This window comes from Cornus florida, unplaced genomic scaffold (assembly GCF_030987335.1).
Source record: "Cornus florida cultivar Cherokee Brave unplaced genomic scaffold, ASM3098733v1 CherokeeBrave_3.0.0_Hap2_Chr09, whole genome shotgun sequence".
NCBI lineage: Eukaryota > Viridiplantae > Streptophyta > Magnoliopsida > Cornales > Cornaceae > Cornus > Cornus florida.
The window spans coordinates 76,503,748-76,530,484 of record NW_026775579.1 but is presented as its reverse complement, the minus strand read 5'-3'; the positions used below and the strand labels follow the sequence as shown (position 1 = coordinate 76,530,484).

General features: G+C 33.7%; 1 long non-coding RNA gene across 2 annotated transcripts; it reads right to left on the bottom strand.

Moving 5' to 3' along the window:
* Nucleotides 1-928: 928 nt before the first annotated feature.
* On the bottom strand, nucleotides 929-5,019 carry LOC132274474 (uncharacterized). 2 transcript variants are annotated; one of them, XR_009470437.1, is made up of 6 exons: nucleotides 4,565-5,019; nucleotides 4,411-4,464; nucleotides 3,636-3,708; nucleotides 3,453-3,511; nucleotides 2,796-2,867; nucleotides 929-1,172 (listed from the first exon to the last, which is right to left on the bottom strand). It is a non-coding gene; the product is annotated as an uncharacterized LOC132274474 (long non-coding RNA). The 2 variants fall into 2 exon arrangements; XR_009470436.1 differs by having other exon boundaries at nucleotides 4,411-4,449; nucleotides 4,565-5,017.
* Between the last annotated feature and the right edge of the window lie 21,718 nt (nucleotides 5,020-26,737).

Below are 26,737 nucleotides of genomic sequence, written 5' to 3'. Positions count from 1 at the left end.
TTACATACTCCGCCCGATGAACTCGACCTCAATCTCGACATAAACTTTTGTCAAACACCAAAAAAGTAAAAATTAAAAAAATATTTTACCTAAAAAATATATATATATTTTTTTAAATATATATATTTTACGTCTATTTCGACGGAACCGGAGCCATTGTGTTAATCATTCTTTTTCTAATTTAAGTAGGTCATGATATAATAGGAGAAAGGCATTACTAAATGTACGACTTGTTCAAAGTCATGACAATACAAAAGGTGAAAGACAATGGAATTTTATACTTAATAATATTTTAACACTGATATTTATCTGGGTTAAAATAATAATAATAATAATAATAATAAATATATTTTAATAGAATGATCAAATATATTGATATCATTGTGTAAATTTGACATTTCAAAAAATGCATGCTAAATTTAAAACATTTTTAAAGATAAGCGCATCCAATATGAGTGTGGGCCTTATATAAACGTCCCTTATGTGTGCCATGCCGCGACACTGTGCTATGTATACCCTTTTTTATTACTCTGCAACCATACATAGTGCGTGGGTACCGTGTCAATCAATAAGTTTGATTTGATGAATGTTCAAATCATTTATTTGCATACCATTTTTCTGCAAAACTGTGTGTTTACTAGAATCAAGAATCATTGACATTGAAACGGATATCATAATCCCTGGTTTTGAACCCTGGCAGTAAAGTAGAAACTTTCTACCATAGTTTTGCGCTATGGTAGAAAGTCTATTTTCTATCACGGTTTATAACCGTGGTAGAAAGTGTTATATAATTTTTTTAAAAATTAATGGTGTAACTCTAATGAAGCCTCTTTTTTTTTCTTTTTTTTTTTTTTTTTTTTTGTACCTACTACTGCCCTTACAATAACCCTAGAAAAATAAATAAAAAATAACATCATAACCAAAATAATTTACAACTGACCAATAACATCGTGTATATATATATATAACCAATTCCAAATCATTATTTTAGACAAAAATTAACCATATACAAATTTCAAAGAAGTACATGATCCACACCTTATATATTTACTTAACCAAAATAAAACAAAAATTCTTTATATCTTCTTGCAACTTCTTCATGAGTCATACAAAAAATATAGTGGCAACAAAAAAAAGTAACGGCAACCGCAACCCGCAATCCTAGCTTTGACCTACAAAGATGTAATAGTTGAAGTAAGAGAATTAATGTAAAACAAGTTGTAAAGTTGCCAAAATTAAACCAAGCAAATCAAGCATTATAATAAAGGTACTTTGAAAGATCTACTTTTCATATTATCTCAAGCAAAGCAAGTATTAACGTGGTCTTAACTCAAGCGAAGCAAGTTCAGTGTATCAAGGAAATAATCCCAGGATTAAAGCTTAAGCATGGCTTATTTAATAGGTGATTGAAAATACTCAAAGACAAAGTAAATTTCCGATCTTAACTATGTTGCTAAAATGTCTTAACTTATAAAATAGCTTCCCACAGAAATGGTCCTTTGTCTTGATAAAGCTTAAGATGCAAGAAGAAGCTCCCCAACTACCCCTAACATTCCTCCCATCCTAAAAGAATTTAGGGAATGATTTGTTATATGTGCTAAAAGAATAATAATAAGATTCAATTCGTTTGAACTTATGTATCACATTTAGTGATTATGTAAGTTTTTTTTTTTTTTTCTTTCTATCATATGAATCAAGGAATATCTTAGTTTTCTTTGTGTTTTTTCATAATATAAATATATTTTTTTCGGTAGGTAAATTATACATCCCTATTCGTTTCGTTGGGGACTCGAATCCTCAACTTTTGTATTTAAAAGGAGGAGCTAAGTCTTTATATATGTTTTTTTTTTTTTTTTTTCACGTTAATTAGGATATGATTATATAGTTCAAATACAATATAAAAAATTTCACACAGCTTTTTATTGATACATGTCACAAAAATGTATCATATGTTTATTGTAAGTCCATTTGTCTCTAGTATTTTTTTTGTTTTGGTAAGGGCCATTTGTCTCTAGTTGCTAGTGCTTGTATTATTCTACTTGTTGCCATGTGTTATTGCTTGACTATAACAGATTGTGTTCCTCCCTCCTCTAATAGAGCTTGTTTGGACATGCTTTTATCTTAATACAACTTACTTAACTTACCAAAAACAAAGAAACAAACATTGTCTAATCCACACATAATGTCGACAGAAAGGAGAATCAGTAATTTAAGATGAACAATTGCATATATGTTATGGGTCCTTAGGTTCTTTTGTTTACCATGCCTAAACGAAATGATCGGCACATGTTCTAGGTTCACTGAGAAACTTGTGCAATACGATTTTTTGTGTATGATTGTATATGACCATGTGGTGATGCTACTGATCGCCACCATATCACTAGAGAATACAGATGTGACTATAGCACTCTTTTTTCAAGGTAATTAATCCACCCCATTTTTTCTTACATCAATCATATGCATATAATATGAATAACAACTAATACATAAAAAAAAATTAAGTTGCCAACTTGTATTAACTCCTTAAACAACATATCAACAACTTCTCCTCCACAACAATCAATCAAAACCTCCACATAAGATGATCCCATACTCCCATACTTTCAACATTTTAAAACAAGAAATAAAAATGGCCTCCACACGGGCCGATGTACCAATAAGGTAATAAAGTTCAAGATACACCACAAAATTGGTCACTTAAAGGCATGTGACCCCCCCCAAGTATGAATATAAAAACCATTAAAAATGTGCAATCATAAAAGAATTTTATCGAACATAAAGACCATATAACTTACAAATTTTGATGTACTTGATAGGCCATGCAATCGACGCTCCCGTTGTTGTCTTTTCCCACTCCCTTTGGAAGACTACATTTACAGATATAATAAAAATCAAATTAGAAAGCTCTCTAAATGTATCAGGAATTGAACCATAAGCTCCTGCTATTTCTATGGGGATTTATATTAAAATGGAAAGAATTGCTGGAAGTTGAAGCTCCTCCAAAAACCATGGACTTTTTCAAGGTTTATTGGAGCAGGACCACTGAATTGGTTGTAGCCTTATAACTAAGGTTTAGACTTTTGAGTCCAACCAATCCATCTAAACTGTAAATTAATCAGAAAATAAAATTTTGAGACAAGTCCGACAACTCTTAGCATACCAAGACCATGAAAAGTGGGCAAAGGATGGTTGAACAGGCAGAAAATTACAGATTCTTCTATTATTTTTTATTTTGCCTTATCTATCTCTCTTGACAAACTTAGATATTAATTTGTTGATTAAATAGAAACAGGATGAATTTAACCATTTGAATTATATATCAACATTCAACCACTCCTTATATATATATATATATATATCCACCATAAAAATATGGATTATATACAGCAGCATGTAACTAATAAGCAGGAAAAGAAAGAATATTAATAGTAAACCAAAAATTATAAGAGCACCTTAATGCTAGTAGCTCCTATGATGATGATGGGTCATCTTGGTTGCGAAAACCTTTAACCTGAAACACCAAATAGTAGTCCAAAGACCAATTTTATCAGAACTATGGGTTATACTTACCCAGCAATGGCATGATGAACATTGCACCTCAGAAGTCAGAAATAAAGGAGGGAAAAAACACCTACCTCCTATTGCAAGCAGTGTTCGTCCTCCAGAAGGTGGCCTACAAGGTATGAATAACTACTCAAATTTGGGTACCTGCAATAATATTGCAGAACCAGACACTTCAGCTCCCACGAGAAAATGAATATAATGTGTTTGATCATGTTGAGTATTCTTAATAATCCCATTGAATCTCTAGAAATAGAGGTGAGAGAGAAAGTATTGGAGCTTCATTTAATTGATCCCACACCTACGCAAGGTGCCCCAGCCCCATACCAGAGGTGTCTTTCCCCTCCAAAAGCACAATATCCTAGTTGCTGCTTAAGGGCCCTTACTTGTTGGGACCAAGATTAATAATTTTCATGCGCGTTTAATGGTAGACATTTTGAATTTCATAATCATGAAATGATGATTTACACATACAGAGGATTTAGACATACTGCATTCACGCTATAAATACTAACAACATGTATAAATTAACATAAGTTTTGGACAATAAAACATTCTCTTGAATGGTATATCATCCCCTTTCAAAAAAATTTCAAGGGTTCAAGCCACACTGGAGGCATGTATGTGAATAAATTTACCTACCAACAAAATAAATATATAGTCTACCAAAAAAACAATGTGTGTAATTTATTTTTGAAGAAATCGTAAAAATTTCCAGCAATTAACTGAGAAAATCTTTTCTTTGTTTGGTAAGTGATGCGCTAGTGCTAGATAATTAACTGAGAAAATCATGTTTTATAAGAAATTACTAATTTCACCAAAAAAGTGAAGGGGAAAATCACAACTCACCTTCAATCAGGACTCTGTTTTTGGAGGCGATTGGGGAGGCTGAAATGATTTGCACTAAAAATTTCACTTAATAGGATTTAGTTGGCAAAACAAGAATTACAGAAATTTATTAATTGATTTAGAAAAATAAAAATAAAACAAAACCAATACATACAAGTTAGCAGCTGCAGAGAGAGGGCTTGAGAGTTGAAATACAGCGGACCAGAGGCTGAAGCTTGCGAAAGGCGAACCCGAACTGGAACAGCGGGCGATGGAAGCTAAAGGATATGGGTTTTGATATTTTGAACAATCTCTTCATCGACACTACGCCACAACTCCCGCTTCTGGGTGGCCGATGTGGATTCGGTGGTGCGACCTCGCCGGAGACGCTTGAGGGTTTAAGGTGGATCTGGAATTTGTTGGTGGGTGTTTCAAAATCATCATCGTCGTCGTTATTCAAAATCATATCTGATATGCCGATATGGGTTCTGATTCTTGTAGATTTTGTACTTTGCAGTTGCAGAGAAAGAGAGGGCCGAGTTGAGAACGATAATAGAGATGGAGGCGATTGGGGAGGCTGAAATGATTTGCCCTAAAATATTGTATTGGTGGGACTGTACATGTGAGTAAATATATTTTTAAATTTTTTTTTAAGAAACTAGAAGCCGTGTACAAGGGGTGAAACTAAATTCACTTTCTATCACGTGTAGAATAAATTACCATCATAGTTTTTTTATTAATCGTGGGAGAAAGAAGGGTGAAACTAAATTCACTTTCTATCACGTGTAGAATAAATTACCATCATAGTTTTTTTATTACTCGTGGGAGAAAGAAGGGTGAAATAAATTCACTTCCTTTAAAACCGTGATAGAAAGATCACCTAAATTATATTTAAAATAATTCACTAATAATCGTGATAAAATAATATACTTGTTATAACGATTATTTTAAAATCGTGATAAAAGAATATACGTTCTACCACGGTTTTAAAATAACCGTAGTAGAAAAACACGCCTAAGTTATATTAAAAATAATTCACTTTCTACCACAGTTATTTTAAAAAATATACTACCATGATTTTTGATTAACCGTGGTAGAAAGGGTCTTCTATTACGGTTTTAAAATAATCGTGGTAAAAAATATATTTTCTATTACGATTATTTTAAAACCGTGGTAGAAAGGATCTTCTACCACGATTTTTTTAAAACCATGGTAAAAAAAGTATGGTAAAAAAATTGTTTTTCTTGTAGTGTACTGTGGCTAAGGGGCGGCTTGCTAAACAGTTGATAATAATGATACATTGAACATTACCCAAATAGCTAACAAACTGGATTAAGTATTTTTTTTAACCAACAAAACTAAAGGTTCCGTTTTATTTTTTTTTCCCTGGTGTTTTGTTGTCGTAAAATATGTATTAAAATATATAATATTAAAAATGAAAAAAATAATAATATTAAAATGTAACAAAATTAATTTATTCATCAATTTTCGACAAATTATTTTACACGTCTCACCCGATAAACTCAACCTATATATTTGTCAAACACTGAAAAATAAAAAAATATTTTACTTAAAAATATATATATATATTTTCCGTCAAAACAAACGGAACCTAACTAGCTAAAAATTATAATACATGAGTATACCTTTAGGAATTTACATGACTATCCAAATTCGATCTGCTTTGATTTGGTTGATTGGTTGAGCTATGTACGGACAGCTCCTTGACAGCATTTAGGTCTTCTATGATGATTTATAATCTTTTAGCCTGAAATTAATTGACTGGCCGATGTACCATGTTCCGACATTTTCAATTTCACATTTCTTCTCTCACAGGAAATACTAATCTAATCCGAATAAAGAATCTCCACCGTCAGATTTGCATACTTTTCTTTCTATTTCTTGAAAAGCATTATTATATTTCTCCGAAAATGAATTGAAATTACACACAGTAAACACAAAACCAGTATAATGGTTGGAACTTGGAAAAGAGAGGGAAGTGACAGTGTAAACCAAAACAATAACGTATATGTTTCTACTTCGATCGTAAGAAGCATACAGAAAAGAGTGCATACATGCATGCATTGCTCATTAAAATTTTCGTTAATTTTCTCTGAAATTCTTACTAGCTTCCATAAATTAATTGAAAAGGATTATATTTCAAATAAATTATTGTTAATTTGGTGGTTCTTTTCTAAATTGTTTATCTTAACTACTGGGATATTTCAGGAAAGACCTGTGTGGGGACGCTAGCCCAAATTCCACGTTCACGCGTGACACGTAAACCGTCATTGAGTTTGAGTTCCTACACCCACCCACACATACTGACACACACACACACCAACACCAACATGCAATATCAAGAGAAAAAGTATTACTTAACCGTCTATAAATACCCAATGTTCTCTTCAATTGTGAAACATAAGAGCTACCATTAATATTTATCATTTTCATTTGTGAAAGGCAATTAAGCAGCATTAAGAGAGAACTAGACAGAGGTGATATATATGGCAGATAAGGATGGTCAAGGGTCGATGTCACAATATATTAAGCATGGGAGTGTGATTCCTCCGGGTAAGACGAAGGTGAGCACACAGATTATTCAGAAAGTGGTGAAAGCTGCTACTCCCTCTAGCAGCAAGAACAAAATCAAACCTTCCGGGTGATGGTGATCCAGAGAAGTACTGCGTAGTCTTATATATATACTATATATATGTATCATTGTTTTGTGCTATATGTCATAAATCACTTCTTTGTTGATACAGTTTCGTGCATGAGTGTTTGTACTATTGTTTATTTGTATCTTGTGTTTGATTCATGATCGAATAAAATCTTCTATGTTTAATTAACTGATCATTCCGGTTGATTGATGTTGAGAGTGTCCAAGCTAGTCTTCTAGCTAGCCTATATATTGTTAGAGGTTCTAGTTTCAGGTGGGATCCAAATAGCAGGGAGGGTCTTGGCCTGGTTTGTCAGGGAGAATCGACAGGTCCACCTACTAGTTTAATTTTTTTAGGTAAGATAACAAGAGTTCGAACTTGTTGTAAGTGGTATTTCACTCAATCCTTAATAGTCCTTGATCTAATATCACACCAAGTTTTCATCTGAGTGGCGTCTAAGATCGTGTTGTTAATTACTTGATTCCCACCATTATCTAGAGAGACCAGATGAACAAGTGGTCTGACCATGACAAGGGTTCGCCTAACTATTTCAACTTTTGTGTCTAAGTCGTTACCGGGTCTGACCTCCCACCGTTAGGGAAATAGTCACAGATAAGCTGTGGTGTATGATTATATCAAGTGCGTGTATTTAACAACTTAAACTTTTAAATCATTAATTACCGGTTACTTTTCTAATATATATATATTAATGCTACCTTGTCAATTTTATGAGGATCTCTCTTCTTAATACTTTTCAATGAATGTTTGACGAAGGCACATAACAATTTATGAACGGTCGGAAAGCGACCACCTCAATAATTTTGCAGATCCAAGTATATAAACCAATCATATCCAAGGATTTGATTGTGTGAATCATTCTGTTTCTAATTTAAGTAGCTCATATAGAAGTAGATGCTCACAAAAGAAAGTGTATTAATTAGTAGACTTTTTTTTTTTTTTTGGTTAAAGTATTAATTAGTAGACTTGTTCAAAGTCAACACACATATAAAGGTTAACGATACTGTAATTTTATACCTAATAATATATTAACAGTGAGATTTACCAGTTGTGAATTAAAAAAAATAATAATAAAAAAATATATATTTTAACGGAAATTGTCAAGACTATGGAAATTCAGTGAAAATATGAGTTGTGATACGATTAAATAGCAATACGATTTATGTAGTCAATTAAAAAATCAAACATTGTAACATCTACCTATGAGGCTTGAAAAACCAATGAACTATGTTTGCCTTTTCACTTAATTAATATAGTGGGTCCAACGTTTGATTTTTGGCAGAGTAGGCCAAAATGGTTGTTTGCTTTTTCATTTCAACCGAAATTATGGACCGAAGCACATGCATCTGTGTGTGAGATTCACTCACTGGCGTCTCACTATTAATAATCAAACAAATGCAAGTGACTCGGCCCAATACTTAGGCCTAAAAGCCAAGCCCACACGATCTACAACAAACGAGTTTATGTTGTTTGTATCTATGGGCCTGGGCCATTTATTGGTCCAGAAAAAAGAATCCAAACAAAATTGTTGACATGAATCATCATCTTAAAGGATATGAACCAGCTTTCTTTGATCTCCCACTCAAATATGGGCCCAATGTTTTTGTTGGCAAGAGCTGCATTTGAGAAGGTCATCATTAATAATAAGATTGCCATGTTAATGAGATACTAACCAAAAAAAAAATGAGTGTTTTATTGTGTGATATAGAAGCTAAAATTAAAATTCACTAGTTGCGGAAATATACGAGAAGTATTTAATCAGCAATTCCATTATCCTTTTATTTGAACTCCTTTTTCAATAAGACAATTAATCACCAAAAACATGGTCATTTTTTTCAAAATTTTCACATTTTTAGAATAGTAAGATAATGTGATGATTAGCTGTTATTAAATTTTATCATTTGCTCGTCTTCATTTTGATTTCTTTCTTCGCTTTTAAAAGAAACACGAGGCAAGGTTTTTTTTTCCCTATCCTTTTAAATATTATTATTATTATTTGTGTACAATGAACCTTAATTTATTTTGATCTCACTTAATTCAAATGCACTACAATATTTTAATACCTTAAATTAAATTTTATTTTTTATTTTAGGATAAAGTACAAAGACACCCCCTGAAGTTTGGGGTAAGGTCAAGCAAATGAAAGTTTGCCTGTTTTTGGACAACCACACCCCTTTATGAAATTTGCCATCCAGCCAGAGCCTCAATATATATGAAAGTCCATTTTACCCTTTACTATTTTATTAATTTTAATTATAAAATATCAAAATACTTAAATGACTAAATTGCCCTTTTCATCTATATATATATATATATATATAAAGAATTTTTCAGTGGGATTGTTCTTACTATTCTTTGAAGATTTTATGATTAATGATGAAGGGTTGGGTGATGGAAGGCTATCATAGAGATACAATTCATAAATCCGTGTGTATACCAAACCAAGAGATTGAAGGGTTGTATACCAGTTACCAAATCACAAATATACAAATCTATACATACATATATATATATATATAGATTGTTCGAAACCCTAACCCAGTATTTTCTATCTCTAATTAACCTTGTTGATGCCAAAAATCTACACGTTCCGGAGTCGGTGGCAATTCCTACAAAACAAGATAAGTGATAGCCAGCGTAGTGTCGGTCGGGTGCACTCCGACAGTCAAGTTAGTACTTAACGATCTAATATCCGATAAGGATTATATATAAAAAATTTGGCGTACCTTTTTAGGTTAACCGATCACTTCTTTTATAGAAGGACGTGATGGTAGTGGTGGTTGAAACGAGATTCTTCCTGATTCAAGATGATATCGTTTCCTTCTTACAGGAATGGTAACTCTGGTTACATATAGTAACCAGATATTTTGTATGATTTCATAGAGATTTTGGGTAAGATAAATCCCTTACCCTTATCTTATTTCTCTTTTGACTTTGAGTTGCCTATTATTTTTATCCTTATCAGTTGCCCCCATTCTCATGCTTCCTTGTCAAGCATCGAGAATGTCAAAGTATTTTTTTTTAGTGACGTCTCTTTGGCATAAATCAATCTCTTTTTAGATTAACCCTTGTTGGGCGACCTTTTTTTGATTGATCTCTTAAGATTTGCCCGAACTTCATGAGCTGGGAGAGTAGGCTTTCTTAAGCTGAATGAACTTACCTTTTAAAAAAGGGAAGTATATTTACGAGTTTTACTCAGCTCGCCCCTTAAAAAGGAAAATATATTTTACGAGTTTCACTCAGCTCACCCTTTAAAAAGGGAAGTATATTTTACAAGTTGATTTTTGATTTCGACCCCTTTTAATATGGAGGACAGCAATCACGAGCTTCTTTCAGCTCGGGCCCTTATAGTACGGGGCACTTTTATATCAATCCCTTATAATATGGTGAATGGCAATTACGAGTTTCATTCAACTTGCCCTTTAAAAAGGAAAATATATTTTACGAGCTTCACTCAGCTCGCCCTTTAAAAAGGGAGGTATATTTTACAAGTTGATTTCGACCCTTTTTAATGCAGAGGACAACAATTACGAGCTTTATTCAGCTCGAGCCCTTATAATACGGGGTACTTTTATATCAATCCCTTATAATACGGGGATGGCAATTACGAGCTTCATTCAACTCGCCCTTTAAAAAGGAAAATATATTTTACGAGCTTCACTCAGCTCGCCCTTTAAAAAGGGAGGTATATTTTACAAGTTGATTTCGACCCCTTTTAATACGGAGGACAACAATTACGAGCTTCATTCAGCTCGGGCCCTTATAGCACGGAGCATTTTTATATCAATCCCTTATAATACGGGGATAACAATTACGAGCTTCATTCAATTCGCCCTTTAAAAAGGGAGTAGGTTCTCCAAGCTTCATGAACCTATCATTTTAATATGGGAGGTTCATTATCCTGAGTTTCGTCATCTCATCTTTTTAATAAGAGAGACTAATTTTCGATAGTTGCGTGAGCTCATCTATTTAATAAGGAAGACTGATTTTCCAGAGTTTCGTGAGCTTGTATCTTTAATAAGAGAGGTTAATTTTCTGCCCCCATTCCCAAGCTTGCCTTTTATGCGCAAGGAGCACTAATGTGTACAGTTTGAACGGATAATATATATATATATATATATATCAGAATTAGTACAATGAAGGCAAAAACTTATCATTGAGCATCATATGACCAAAATCATCCATGGAGCTAGCGATTATTCTTTAAAATAAGAAATTTTTTAAAAAATTTTTTTTTTAAACCCTGTGAACAGTACCCGCGGGTACTATTCATGTGAATAGTACTCACAAAATAATTTTTTTTTTTAAAAAAAAAAAAAAAAAAAACCCCCTGTGAACAGTACCCCGCGAGTACTATTTATGTGAACGGTACTCACAATTTTTTTTTATTTTTTATTTTTATTTTTTCCCTGGGAACTGTACCCGCAAAGCGTAGTATTCTATCGAAGGGTTCTCGGGTGAACTACATCATTATGTAGGTGAATAATATTTTGCAGACAATTGGAAACACATAAAAAATTGTTTCTCTTTAAATCATGTGAGGAAGTGTAGACATATATTTTGATATACGCGTAATGCATGAAACTTACCCGGTTAATAGCGATGATGAAGCGGTCGGGTGGGGCTTTCCAGCAATTTTACCGGATTGAGCAACTGTACCCTTGCTTTTGGCCACGCAATCCATGAACTGTTCTCTTTCTTTTAGAGAAAGCCAGATTGTAAAGGGACTGAATTACTTTTAAGTTTTGTCGTAGATTTCCCTTGTATGAACCATGATTTGTTGGGACTAATATACGTTCCCACAGACGGCGCCAACTGATGATGCCAAAAATCTACACGTTTTGGAGTCGGTGACAATTCCTACAAAACAAAAGAAGTGATTACCGGCGTGGTGCCGGGCAGGTGCACTCCCACGGTCAAGTTAGTACTTGACGATCTAATATCCGATAAGGATTACATATAAAATTTATGGCGTACCTTTTTAGGTTGAATGATCATTTCTTTTATAGAAGCATTATGGTAGTAGTTGTTGAAGCGAGATTCTCCCTGATCCAAGATGATATCGTTCCCTTCTTACAGGAATGGTAACTCTGGTTACATATGGTAACCAGATATTTTTTATGATTCCATAGAGATTTTGGGTAAGATAAATTTCTTACCCTTATCTTATTTCTCTTTTGACTTTGAGTTGCCTATTATTTTTATCCTTATCAAACCCTTTATTCCATCCCAAATCATGGAGCTCTCTGCAACAAGGTCGGAAGCGACGTCGAGGCCAGTTCTAAGGGTTAGAAGTCTTGAAGAGCAGTCACTCGCTTCCAAGACTGAACTATCGTCGATACTTCTGGGTCTCACCGGTCACCACGTTTGAGCTTCGGTCCCTTTATTGATCAGGCAATGGATGTTTTTGGTGTCAGGGTCTTGAATTGGTTCCCAAATCGAAACCCATCTAATGAAACCAGGAGAACACTGGGTTATTGAGTTTGGTGAAAAGATAAGCAAATTTTTCAATTAATTCAGATCGAGGTTTGATTGGGGTGGGATTAAGATTGATTCAGAGGTTTGATTTGAGGTGGGATTGAGATTGAGATTGAGATTCAGTCGGAGAAGAAAAGAAGAAGAAGAAGGCGAAGGAGACAGCGGCGGAGATAGCGACGAAGGTGGTGAGGATGAGAGAGATGATGATGACAGCGGTGGTGGTGGATTTTGAGGGAGCAGTTGAGGAGGTGTCGATGTTGAAGGAGAGAAAAGCTATGGTTTGATTTGGTGGATCTTCTTCTTCATGGGTTTTGATTGGTGTCGGCAAGAGGTCGTCTTCTTTAATGGGTTTAGAGATTTCAAGAGAATAGACTTTTTTTTTTTTTTTTTTAATGCATAAATTGTTCATGGAGGTAGATTGGTCCAATATATTAAATAGTAAAGTTAAAAAGGTTCCCTAGACGGTCAAAGGATAATTTGGTCAATTTTTAATGTCAGGAGTGTCTTTGTCTATTTTTGAACTTTTAAGAGGTATTTTTGTCCAAAATATAGGTATATTTCACCTGTGTATTTTTTTTTTTTTTTTTTTTTTTTTTTTGACAAACTTAAGAAGTGCTAGTGTACTTTACCCATTATTTTAAATGACGTGGACGGTACCTAGATCGACTTGGCATGCATCACATGGATGTTATGATGTCAAATTCATACAAATCATTGTTATATATTCATGAGTGAAAATCACCTCTAGTCAAACAGTGTATCATTTTTACCATTTTTGAATAAGTGGAGGAGAATTGGCCACATCAATTAAAAATCTTGGGTAACTAAATTTTCATCACCCTTGTATTATATATATAAAAGCTTTAAATATTGTATTCCATATATATAAACACATTTAAATATTGTATCTAAAATACACTTGTCCTCTTCCAAAATGTGTCTTTTTCCTTTTTCTCTCTAAAAGCTTTATCAGCTTCCATTATTGGACTCTCCAAGGACTCACAGTAACTTTTGAACTTTAAAGTTTCACTTTAAAACCCAACACATACTCTAAAAATCCATATAATTTCACTGGAGTATTATGCAGAAACTCCAGAGTATCATCCATAGATCTAAGCTTTATTAATGTAAATCTTGATTTTTGGTCTGTTTTTTTTTATCTGATTAAAGAGCACAAACACCACTGGTTCACACTCTTTTTAGTAGGATTTTGTTGGGATTCTATGTATAACGTAAGTATGAAATATAGTTAGTACTGCTTGAGATACAAAATACGTATTACTTGGGATGTTAAGTAGGATTATGTTGGGATGTTACGTACAACTTATATTAACTTAAATTACAAACTGTTGACTTATAATGACTTAAATTACAAACTGTTTGGGATGTTGTGGAGTACACAAATAATTAAACAAAAAAATCATGTCAGTCCAGATATTGCTCTGTTCTAATATTGCTATGTTAATTTGGAATAAAATGACCTCGTATACGGAGAAAGGGAAGTAAAAATTTATGGAAACAAATGAATGGAGAAATTTATGGAAATAAAGGAATTGGGAAATATTGGAACAGAGTAACATCCCAAACATCTGGACTGACATCTGAATTTATGGAAACAAATCTTTGGAATAAAATGACTTAGTATATGAAGAAATGGAAGTAAAAATTTATGGAAACAAATGAATGGAGAAATTTATGAAAACAAAAGAATTGAGAAATATTGGAACAGAGCAACATCCCAAACATCTGGACTGGCATTTGAATTTATGAAAACAAATCAATGGTCCTTCTCGCGTTCCAAATCTCTAAGCAAACCGCAAAATCTAGGTTGTTGAAATATTTTAGAAAGAAATCAAAATCTGGGTTGTTGAAATGGCAAAATTTTGTCAAAATCAATATTTTGGGAGAGAAGAAAATGACGAGATTTGAGTTGCTGAAAATAAAAAAGGTAAAAAAAAAAAGAATATTTGTGAACAGTGTATATATAAATATAATTTGTGTATAAAACAAATAAACGAAGTGATCATGGATCAATTCACTCTCAAACACGTCAAGGAGTGGACTTAAAAGAGCCGGCCGACAACGAACAATGACAGTACCACAAAGAATATGGGGGGACATTATTATTCCATAGAGTACGTGGGGCCCACCTACACTATCATCTTCTATGCTCCTGCCACGTGTCCCCATTCAAATACTAGGAATGTGAACTGAGTAAACCTTCCAAATTAACATCAACTTTTTCTCTTATTGGCAAAGTCAATGCAACAGATCGACGAGCTAAGAAGGTGTTGACAAGTCAATGGTGGAGCTCAGCGGAGATGAGAACATCAAGATGCAATGCAAAGGTAATTTCCGCCATTCCTTCACTTTTTCTGGAACAATTTTTTGTAACAGAAAATAATTTAAAAATTCGTTCCACTTAATCATTTTTCATATTTACTTTTCGAAAGTTAAAAAAATTAAAATAAATAAAAAATTCAAAAGAAGTAATCCTACTCTGAAATCATGTTAAAAGTAATTTACATATATAAATTTTCAAATACAATTAATACAAATAAATACATAATAGTCTTGTTAGCATTAAAACTCCTAATTTAGAACCAAAAAAAAAAAAAAAAAAAAGGTCTTTTGGACCACCATGATATGTTTGTGGTGGCCAACCATATAAGATGTGGATGTGGTTTTGAAGTTTGAAGTTTAAACTTTGACCTTCAAAGTTCTGTACTCTGTTTTTCCTTTTCTTGTTTTTTGGTTTCAATACTCTATTTTTTAAATGGATCTCTTGAAAAAAAAAAAAAACCCGATAATTTAAACCAAATAATTCATTTACATTGGCTAAAATATTTAAATTAAGACGTACTCTATAATTTAAACATCAACCAGAATAAAATTTTGATTTGGAAACTCAAATGAACAGAACTTTAAATTGGTAATCATCTTGTGGATCCCCTCCATTTTCTGTCGTGTCACCATCATCTGTCATTTTCATTCTAAAATTCTGATAAAAAATCTCCAGTTCATCATCAGCTGTAAATTGACTGTAAAATGGTTGGTTGGTCCCAATTAATTACTATGTTGAAAAGTATATTTCAAAGGTACATCAGTGACAGTTCAAAGCTGTCAAAAAAAGGCGCAAAAAAAAAAAAAAATAAATAAATAAATAAAGAAAAAAAGAAAAGAATAGTTACTATGTTAATTTGCTTATAGAATTCAACCTTTTCAAAATTGACTTTTATATCATGTTATTACCGGTTAATATCATGATTTTTATCAAATATATATATATAATCTTAACGAATAGACAGCACTGCTTAAAAGTTTAATTTTTTATTTATTTTTTTAATTAAATGACGGTGGCCGATCCGTTACACTTAAAAGAGATGCATTTGTCGTTGATATTCAGACCCTACAGTATTGAAGCCATTGGTAGTTTGTATTACAAATCATTGAGAGGGAGAAAAGGGGGTCCCACAGAAAACCCTGGTCCCACAATTACTAGAAGATCATGACTCATGAGACTTTGTGGGACTACTATCATAATTCTTAATCACCAAGTCACTGTCCTAAGAAGATCCATTGGAAGCATCAATCAAACATGGTTGGGTACCTGTGTAGGTTCTTAATTTGATGCTTTCATTTTCACATTCTCATTATAAAACCCTTTCCCTTTTCACTTACAAATCACCCAAATTTAGAGATTGAGAATTTGAGATAAGAGAAGATGGAGGGGTTGAGACCACGTGAGGTAATGGTTCGAGCCATGGCCGGACCAGAGTCGATCAAAGTGAACCCAAGTGAAGGAGTGATACGGTACAAGACTCAGCCAAAGTTCAAAGGCAAGAGCAAGAGTTTTCTTCCACCAAAGAGAGGCCTAATAAAGAAGACAGTGTTTGGAGAAATAGTCCAATTTATTGGCTCTTGTCTCTGGCGAGCCCTCGAGTCATTTTTCAGCCTGAACCTCAAGTGACCACCATGTCCAACAAGAGTAATTTCAAAAAGAACAAGAACAAGATCTTTGTGGACAAAGATGGGACTGATCAATCCAATTAGTCAGGCTGGTGGTTTGTTTGTTTTTGTTTGTTTGTTTTTTATTTTGTTTTTCAAGTTGGTAGTTGAAAGACGTCATTTCCCCAATCCAATTGGTATTCTTGGACCAAAATTGGATTGGGCCATATTATCGCTATCCTCGTCAGGAATAGCATCATCAGTATTGGCATTATTGTTGTCATCAATCATCGTGTATTCAATCTTTCTTTCTTTTTTAATTTTAATATAATATGTGGTCCTTTTTGTTTTGCTTTATATTAACTTGGGCTATTTCCATGATTGAGTAATTGGGTTGCAACATTGTACTTTTCACGGAACTAAAATTATTTATATTGAACTAAAAGTCTACTTTCAACAAATTTAAGACAGCCTAAAGGCTACTTTAATTGGAAATTTTATGATTCATTCAACTGGTATATATTTTACCTTCATTCGAAATTTAAAAGTGGTGTATAATTGTTACCTTAGATGAAAGACCTTCAATTTTTCACAGAGAAGACCAATTACGAGTTGCACAATTACTTATTCTTCAATAAAACATTTGAACTCAAATTGTTTAATGAAATAAATCATTTAGAGTAGGGACCGAAAAATTATGTGAAGGGGGGCAATAATGTAATTTTCTTTTATAATTTCAGGGTATATGAAAATTACGTAAGTATATAATTCAAAAAAAAAAAAAATCACTAGTATTTAATACTAAAAATATATATACATTTGGGCGTTTTGCAATAAACCCTTCAACAATTTTTGTTAAAAAAACCTCTAATTATTTGAGGGGATAACCAAGCGGATGGAAGATCAAGCCCCAATTTTTTAGACTAAAATGCCCTTATTCCTATTATATAGGGCAAATTGCATAAAACCCCATCTACTGTAAATTTTTGGCAAGAAACCCTCTTGAAATTTTTGTTATCAGCATCACTTAAATATAAATTTAAGAAAGTTTAGGTTTAATTTAAAATAATTTTCATTTTATGTTTCTTTTCCTTTTTATTTTTTAGAAATAAAAAATTTAAGAATATTTTGAAAAATTGTTCTAAGATACTTTTATTTTCTTATAGATTCACCATTTAAGTTTTTTTTATTAACAGTATGCCAAATGAGTTATTTTTATTAATTTTAATTTAATATTAAGAGGCACCATTTTATTAAATTTGTATTAAGGGGCATTTTAGTCATTATAACACCACTTCGCAACAAATTGTATAGTTAGGGGGATTTATGTCAACTTTTTTCTTCAAGAGGGTTTCTTACCAAAAATTTAAAATAGAGGGGGTTTTATGCAATTTATCCTATATAATAGTAAAAAAGGGTGTTTTTGTCTAAAAAATATGGAACCTGATTTTCCATCCACTCTATTACCCCCTCAATAGTTGAGAATTTTTTGACAAAAAAATTAATTGAGGGGAATTTATTGCAAAACGTCCAAAGTCATAATTTTTGTTAATTCTCCACCATTACACTTTTGATATTTCACACAATTGATGCACTTAAACTTCATAATTGGATCACATTTCAAAATTTTCTTAAAACACTCTTGATCGAATTCCAATTAATTCCAAGAATCATGTATATAATTAATATATAATCATGCACAAGCAACTTGAAAACCAAGCAAATCTAATATGATCTTAATATGAAAGATAAGTGCATCATAAAATAACAAACAACAAAATTAAGGTTACAAATTAATATAAAAGTACGTTATTCTTGTTTATACAGAAAACCAAGCAATGCCAGATTTCATAACAAGAATATAATCAAACATTCAAAAATTAAATTAGTCTAATATGAAAGATAAAAGCTTCATAAAAGAACAACCAACAAAATTTGATTGAGGCCATGTGGAAGGTGTGCACATGATAGATATAAATTTGTAAGACTATATGAACAAAATGATAGTTGAAGGGTATGGTGTTGAGGCATATGGTGACGTAGAAAGCCCCCTTGTAATGATGTCATGTTGATGTTTTTGTAAACTCTTAAATTTACAGCTCGACAACTTCATATCAACCATCATGTTGCGAAATAATACAAAAAAAAAAAAAACCACTAAAAAAAAATCAAATACATACACACGCACTCACAAAAGAACACACAAATTTTACTTGGTTCACTCAAAATTAGGGTTACGTTCAAGGATTGTAGGGATTTTTTATTTTTTCCTATGATGATAAAAAAAATAATAGTTGATACAGAAAGTTCAAAATGAATAAATACTCATACTAGGGCAACATAACAAATGCGACGGCGTCCTCAAGTAAGCAAAAGAAGGAAAAAAAAAAAAAAAAAAAAAAAAAAGAAAAAGAAAAATAAAGGGTCGGGATTATTAAAGAAAAAGAACATCATTTTCTTAAAAATGGGCTTTTTGTGGGCTTGTCTAGGCTTGCATCTGGGCCTTTTGTTTTGTTGGCTGCTTTGGATTCTGGGCCTTTTCCTTGTATGCTTCTTTTAATACATAATTTACCAATATATATATATATATATATAAACCAACATCAACAAGCACCCTTCAACTGAATAAAATAACCAGCTATAAAATTATGAAAGATAGAAATATAATGAAGTGTAGATTTTTATTTTTTTAAATCATATCTAAACAATAGTAACAGAATACTTATATTTAACTCAATATATGAATTGTTAGGATTTAATGTGGCGGAGAGTAGATGTACGTTATATTACATCACGACTTCCAAGTAGATGATTCGCTCAAGATTATGTGGAGTATTTGATGAAATCTTCCAATCGCTTAAAGTAGGTCCCACGTCCAGTCAGTGGGCTTCCGTGGTGGGGGGTTTCCTAGCTAGTCCTCTTCGTCCGACAACTTCTGTCCTCAACAAATTGGCTTTATTTTTTTCTTCCCTTCTCTTTCGTGAAGCAATATATTTATGATGTTATATTTACAGGGGAGGACTAAACTATATTTCATGGCCCCAGTTTATTGACTTAATTTACATCGATGGCTAAGCAATGTACATATGATGTAAAATTGCACACTTTCACTCGATGCATTCCTTCACACACACACACACACAAGGCAGGAAATTAACATGTAGCTAATTACGGCCATCACAAATAAATAAATAAATAAATTATACTACTGCGGTGAGTGAGGTACACCATACACTACCATACACTCAGCATAAACAAAATGTTCTCCTATCAAGACAATAAGAAGATTTTTGTCGCCGAAGATGATCGAGAGACTGCAAATTGGGTTGGTTACAGCTGTCATTTCCCCAAATCCAATATTATGGACCAACAACGTTGGACCATAATCAATATTATGTTTTTGTCTTTGTTATTGTCGTCATCACAAATAGGATTGTTATGGTCAGGTATCCAAGATTGATCTTATTTTATTTTTAGCATGTCATTGTTTTTGTCATGTATCCAAGATTGATTTTATTTTAGTTTTAGTATGTCGTTTCTTTAGTTTTATTATTATTTTAAGCCATTTCCATGATCCAGTGACTGTGTTGGATATTTGTACTTTTTTTTCTTTCTAAACGTATAGTATTGAAATTGAACCAAAGTATTATTATAGGTTTTATGATCAAATTCAGATCTTATATTAAACAATTTAAAGGACTGATAAATGGGATGGTCAAGATATGTTTCTTCTTTGGATTCCCAAATAAAAAAGAAATAAACACAAATTAATGTTTTTATCATATTCCTTACTATTGCAAATGATTCGAATTGTTCATAATAGTTTTAATTTCATGAATGTTCACAAGGAACCATAAGGTGTACCTTGAATCCACGAGAGAAAAGGAATGATATATTATTAATTGAATAAATGATTCTTATATCCACATTACAAATAATTTATAATGAAAGAAAACCGTAATCAAATTAACTGTAATACAAATTGTTATAACATAAACAAACATAATCCTTGCATTACAAATAATTTATAATGAAAGAAAACCGTAATCAAACTCACGAATTCTTATAACATAAGCAAACATAATTCCGGAAGAATACTAATACTAATAAATAAGCCTAAAAACAAATTTTTTTCTAAAAAATTTAGAAACTTAATTAAATAAAATTACTAAATATAAAATATGAGTGCAATCGGAACTTGTTTAGACAACAAACAAAAATCTCGAAATATTGGATAGGCTTTTTATAGGACAGAAAAATCCCGTTTTAAAGTCCTAAACGATGGTATTTCACCAAAAAAATAGGTTACCTCCTGGAGTAGCGATGAGTCTTACTCGTTGGGCCGTTTTTAGTCAAAAAAATCCTCCAGTCGGGTAAAAAACAGACACTTCATAATTAACCCAGAAAATCTGTCAAGATGCCTGTTTAGTCCATGGCGATCCAAATGAGCCATATATAAAGGCTTCAGCAATTAGTTTTAAATCTAATTCAAGTTGATTTATTAGAAAACATGCTAAATTCGAACTTAAATTTCAGAACTCATGCAGTGCTCAATCAAACTTCATTTCTATATGGTCATATAATCTCCTAATGCATGACTAATTTACGTTCATGTTGAACCTATGGTTTATAGGTTTTCTTTTCTACAATTTTGACAATTTAAGTTTCGTAACTATTTAAAATACAAAAGTAATAAAAAATAAAACATACCATATTAAAAAATTATATTTTACAAAAATTATGCTTCACGAGTTCACAAAAATAAGTCCAAGGGTACTTGCAAAGAACTCAAACTGAACTCGATTTTAATTTTTTTAACTCATAAAATTTTTTAATATATTTTTAAAAACACACAAAAATGGACCTAACTTTTAAGCATTGAATTATAATTTCTGTCAAAGTAACCCAAAATCAATTAGAAGAACCCTCTGGTTTTGCTTGGTGACGTTTGTTTTAAAGGCAATAGACCAATGAATATAGGATGAAGAAAACTAACAAGAAATAAAATATATGAAAAAACTAAAAAATTGTTTCCAACCAAAACCTATCATGGTGGCATTCTCAAAGAAATTTTCTAAGCAGTTCGATAGAGAGAAATGGTCCCTCAAAAATGTTCAACCATAAAAAGGGGTGTGAAAAGAACTAAATGAGCAAGTCTAATGATATAGCTACAAGGAATTAAATGTTCAACCATAAAACGGGAGAGGCTTTTGGTTCATTCATCATTGGTGCTATTAGTTTATGAATGAGTCATATATATATATTTGGAATTGTGACACTTAAGTATGGGAGTGTGATTCCTCCGGATAAGACGAAGGCGAGCACACAGATTATTCAGAAAGTGGTGAAAGCTGCTACTCCCTCTAGCAGCAAGAACAAAATCAAACCTTCCGGGGTGATAGTGATCCAGAGAAGTACTGCGTAGTCTTATATATATAATATATATACTATATATATGTATCATTGTTTTGTACTTTATGTCATAAATCACTTCTTTGGTGATACAGTTTTGCACGAGTGTTTGTACTATTCTTTACTTGTATCTTGTGTTTGATTCATGATCGAATAAAATCATCTATGTTTAATTAACAGATCATCCTGGTTGACTGAGAGAATATCCAAGCTAGTGTCTTATAGCCTATATATTAATTGTTAGAGGTTCTTGTTTTAGGTGAGATCCAAATGGCCGGAGAATCCGCAAATCCACCTAATAGTTTTAGTTTTTAAGTCAGATAACAAGAGTTCGAACTGGTTATAAGTGATAGTACAGAAGCTCAATTCCATGCATCTAATATCACACCAAGCATTCACCCGAGTGAGGTGTATGAGATTGCGTTGTCAATTAATTGATCCCCCACCAGTAGCTAGAGGGAACGATGGGCAGCTGTTCTGATAGTAACAAGGGTGCAATTAACTTTTTAAACTTTAGTGTTTAGGTCGTTATTGGGCCTGGCCTCTCACGGTTAGGGGAATAGTTGTTAGAGTTGTACTGCACAATCAACCGAATTTGATTCCAGTTGTTGTGGAGAAATGCAAAATAACAACGCACGCTGTTCGAGGAATAATCAAGCAATCACAAAGGAAAAAAAAAATCGCATACAAGAACACAAGATATACATGGTTCACCCAAATCTTAGGGCTACGTCCATGGAGCACACCGAACAAATTCACTATGAAAAAGATGAAGAATTACAAGGAGAATTTTTTCTCAATCTCTCTCAATTGCTCTCTCTTGTACTGACACACATTTATCTCTAATTTTCACCCCTATTTATAGAGTCCCAAACTTGTTCTATAAGAACTTGCCTTTTGTAGAATCCAAAATCAATAAGGAAATTAAATCAGATAAGGAAACTGAATTTTCCTTAAACCAATAAGGAAGTCAAATCAGATTAGGAAACTGAATTTTCCCTAATAGATTAGGAAACTGAATTTTCTCTAAAATTCAGTACTCTTGAAGTTTCCATATAATTAAATCTTCTTAAAAATCTTCCACTTAATCAGATTCCACAAAACCACAACAATCTCCCACTTGGAGACTGGAGCACTTGTAAACCCATTCCATCTTCTTCTTATGCATGTCACATACATGCTGGTGCGCTTTTCTCTGTCTTTAAGCTAGAAGACCGACTGAAGTTACGCACAACTTTAGTTTCTCCATGATCACTATCTTGGTCAACATATCAGCCGGATTCTTGGTATCAAGTATTTTCTCAAGTGTCAACACCCCATCTTCTAACAAAGATCTGATAAAGTGATATCGAAGTCCTATATGCTTGGTCCTTGAATGAAATGCTGAATTCTTTGCCAGATGTACTGCAATTTGACTATCACTGTGCAAAACATTCTTCACCTGTTCGAATCCCAACTCTGTTAACAAACCTTGTAACCAAAGCATCTCCTTACTGGCCTCTGTCATTGTCACATACTCTGCTTCTGTAGTTAAAAACGCTACAATCCTCTGTATTTGCGAAACCCAACTAACTGCAGTTGTACCTACCATAAACACATACCCGGTAGTACTTCTTTTATGGTCCACCTCACCAGCAAAGTCTGAATCTACATAACCATGTAGCTTTATTTCACCCCTTATGAAACATAAGCATCTGTCTGTGGTATCCCGTAGATATCTCAATATCCACTTTACTGCTTCCCAGTCTCCCACTGCATATGCAATGTCTGGTTTTGTGCACACCATGACATACATCAAACTTCCAATGGCTGAGGCATATGGAATTTTAGTCTTAAAGTTTTTCTCATCATCTGTCTTCGAACACTGATCTTGAGATAATCGAAAGTGATTAGCTAAGGAAGTACTCACCGCCTTAGCATTATTCATGTTGAACCTCCTCAGAACCCGTTCAACGTACTCAGCCTGAGACAACTGCAAAGTACCTTTATGTTTGTCTCTGCTAATCCTTAACCCAAGAATCTGCTTCGCTGCACCAAGATCCTTCATCTCGAATTCACTAGACAACTGCTTCTTCAATTTGCTAATTTCTTCAAAATCAGAACCTGCCACTAACATGTCATCAACATAAAGTAGAATGATAATGAAACTTGACTTGAACCTCTTGAAGTAGCAGCAGTGGTCAGCATTGTACTTATTATAGCCATGTCGCTTCATAAAACCATCAAACTTCTTGTACCACTGCCTCGGGGCTTGCTTCAAACCATATAAGCTTTTCTTCAACTTGTACACTAGTTTCTCTTTCCCTTTGATTGAGAAACCCTCCGGTTGTTGCATGTAAATCTCCTCCTCAAGATCACCATGGAGGAAAACAGTTTTGACATCTAACTGCTCGAGGTGCAACCCTTTTCTGCAACAATGCTAAGAGCTGAGCGAATAGTACTCAGTTTCACAACCGGGGAAAAAATGTCTGTGTAGTCAATGCCTTGCTTTTGGTGAAAGCCTTTGACCACCATTCTCGCCTTGTATCTCTTGGAACCATCATGTTCCTCTTTCACCCTGTACACCTATTTGTTGTGAAGAACTTTCTTCCCCATGGGCAACTTGGATAGTTCCCATGTTTTGTTAGAGACAAGGGACTTCATCTCATCTTCCATTGCAAACTCCCACTTGCTAGTATCTTCAACTTAACATGTTTCATCATAGCATTCAGGCTAACATATAATTCAAATATTTCCTATTCGGTACATGAGGTCGCGTAGACCTTTTGGGTGCAAGCATATGAGTTGGAATCTGCGGTGAACTATACTCTGTGAAATCTGGCTAAGAATCCTCATCTGTTTGCTCCGCATCAATGCTTTCTGGATCATCATCCAACTCAACAACCTCAGACTTACTTTGTACAGGACTAGTTAACTGTATTGCATCTCTATCATTATACATCACCTTCTCGTTGAAAATCACATCTCTACTTCTGATGATTTTCTTTTTCTGATTATCCCAAAGTCGATAACCAAACTCATCTCCACCATACCTAACGAAGATGCATTTTAGTGACTTGGGGTCGAGCTTTCCCCTAGCATGGTCACTAATATGCGCATATGCAATATAACCAAAAACTTTCAACCATGAAAGATTTACCTCTTTGCCACTTCATACCTCTTCTGATATTCGATGCTCCAAAGGCATCGATGGTACACGATTTATTAGGTAGGATGTTGTAATGACCGTTTCTGCCCAAAACTGTTTGGGTAGACCTGAATGTATGCGCATGCTTCTGGCTCTTTCTATCAATGTTCGGTTCATCCGTTCTGCCACCCCATTCTGTTATGGGGTTCCTTGCACAGTCCCTCTAATCTGATCCCATTATCAAAACAGAACTTCTTGAATCCAGTGTCTTCATACTCACCACCATTGTCGGATCTCAACCTCTTAATTTTCAAACCTGTCTCATTCTCCACCATGGCCTTCCATTTCTTGAACACATCAAATACCTCAATTTGTGCTTCAAAAAATAAACCCATACCTTCCTCGTGTGATCATCAATGATAGTCACGAATTAGGATTTTCCGCCAATGGATAAAACAGTGGTTGGGCCCAAACATCTGTGTGAACTAACTCAAGTTTCTCCTTTTTGAGATCTCTGCCACTCTTCTTGAAACTGACCCTCTTCTACTTGCCCATCACGCAACTCTTACAGAAGTCAATATTAATTGCCCGTATGCCTGGTAGTTTCCCCTTCGAGTGCATAATCTTGAGCCCCCTTTCACTTATGTGACCTAGTCTCTGGTGCCAAAGGTTGTGATCTTCTCTGTTTTCTGCAACTGCCATATACCCACAAGCACTGGTAGTTATGTAGAGAGTGCCAGATTTCTTACCATGTACAATGGTCATAGCGCCTCTAGAAACTTTCCACAAGTCTCTATTGAAGGTTGTAACAAAACTTTCATATGACAATTGTCCTACCGAAATCAGATTCTTCCTTAAGTCAGGGATGTGTCTCATATCCTTTAACTTCCAAACTGACCCATTTAACTTGATTTGCACTTCACCCTTGCCAATGACGCTGCAAGGTTAGTCATCACCAAAATACCCTTTACCAAGGTTACTCGGTTCATAGCTATTAAATAGCTCTTTGTTTGAGGTGCCATGAAACAATGCGCTAGAATCTAAAACCCATGACTCTATCTTGCTCTCCAAATAGCATATCAATGCATCTGATTCTTCTGAGACAAAGTTTGCTTCAGTTTTTCTTTCGGTTCCCTTCTTTTGAAGTCTGCAATCAACACGGTAATGTCCCTTCTTTCCACAATTCCAACACTCAACGTCACTGAGATCTGTAGAATTCCTAAAATTTTGAGACTGTGTTCTTCCATTCCTTGACTTGAATCTGCCTCTATTTCTATTACTGTTGTCCTTCTTTTTGTTTGAACCCTTGCCTCTGCTTTCAACATTCAATGTCGAACCACTGGTGGAAACCCCTGCTGTTTGCTTTCTGATTTCTTCAGTCAGAATCATGCTCACAACTTCATCAAACTTCAACTTGGTCTTCCCTGCAGAGCTACTGATCGCTGCAACTGTGCCACTCCAACTCTCGGATAACTGCCCTAGAATTAGCAGTGCTCGGACCTCGTCTTTGAAGTCGATATCAACAGACTCAAATTGCCCAACTATCTCATTAAATGCATTTAAATGTTGGTTGAACTTACCACCTTCGACCATCTTTATGTTGAACAACTTCTTGATCAAGTGTATTTTGTTCGCTGTAGAAGGCTGTTCATACATACTAGAAAGGGCTGCTATGAGAGATTTCGTCTTCTTTTCATTCTTGATA